Source organism: Cynara cardunculus, unplaced genomic scaffold, assembly GCF_001531365.2.
Source record: "Cynara cardunculus var. scolymus isolate 2C unplaced genomic scaffold, CcrdV1 Un_Scaffold_2427, whole genome shotgun sequence".
NCBI classification, from domain to species: domain Eukaryota; kingdom Viridiplantae; phylum Streptophyta; class Magnoliopsida; order Asterales; family Asteraceae; genus Cynara; species Cynara cardunculus.
In genome coordinates this window covers 59,540-60,749 of record NW_020201088.1, presented here as the reverse complement: position 1 = coordinate 60,749, position 1,210 = coordinate 59,540, and the positions used below count along the sequence as shown (strand labels likewise).

Below are 1,210 nucleotides of genomic sequence, written 5' to 3'. Positions count from 1 at the left end.
CCCAGATATTTCTATGGTACCCAAGAGTGTTCTTCGAATGGAGGGTAAACAGTCATTATCAAAACCAAAATAGAGTAAACTCATTCTAACAATAAATTGACATAATAAGCATTCTTCAAAAGGTGCCATGCATTGAAATTGGATGACAAGTACAAAACAGGGTTTCTAGCAACGGAACAAAAGAGTGAGTATCCAATTCTTAATTCTACTTCTAGAATAACACCTAACCTATAGCTATTCCTAATGCCAACATCATCATACTACAGACAAACAACCATCTATACAACCTCCTAATTTCACACCGGGCTGCAGCAGTAGCCTCTCTGTTCCTTATTAGGCTCTCATGATGTGCTTCCATTACATCGGACAGGTTGGTGAGGATGTGATGTTGATAACTCAGTCGAGTCTTGTGTACTTGTGTGTCGCAATCTTTCTTACCCACTCTCTTTCCGTTGGATTCATCCTTTGAGGGTAAGACGCAGGTATTCCGGTCACAATCTGAGTCATTCTGCTCCCTTCGTGGGGTCGGGATGACTCCCCTACGACCCTCTGTAAATTCTCAAATGTCACCCTCTGGGGCAGGGGAACACTCTTCCTGGGTGTGACCCTGGTTCTTGGACCGTGATAGGTTTGTGGCGGAATGTCAGGTACTAGCTCCGTCGGGGGTAGGTAGGACACTTATGGTGTGGCAGCAGCATCACTTGAAGCCGTATCCTGGGCATACGGGTCCACCTCTTCGTTGCGGTTTGAGTTCCTTCTGGAGCGACCAACTACATATCCGGAATCATCGGCAGAATATTCACTCGGATCAGAAGACATTGCCGATATCTGTGACATGAACAATCTTAGTTACTAAGGTGCATCCTCCAACATAAGCTTAGTAATTCAATAGTAGCTTCTAAACAAAACTAAGTTATGACAAGCAGACTATATCCTTTGGTCAAACCTCTGGTTATACTACCAGAGCTTCTGGTCGTGAGACTAGAGCTTATGGTTGCAGTAGAGTCCTTAGAGAATGAATTCTTATTCATCGGTTTTCTGGCAATCCAATGGAACTCCATCCTATCAACCACTGTCTTACTCCTCATACTAGAAATATTTATAGATCTTACTTTCATCGACTTAATGCACTTACCAGAGCTTCTGGTAGCAAGGCCAGAGCCTCTGGTTCTACTTAGTGCACTTACCAGGGCTTCTGGTTACGAGACCA

The 1,210-nt window shown here is 43.9% G+C and overlaps 1 pseudogene; it reads left to right on the top strand.

Moving 5' to 3' along the window:
* The window catches only part of LOC112503033, a 16,679-nt pseudogene that overhangs the window by 12,142 nt on the left and 3,327 nt on the right, over nucleotides 1–1,210 (top strand).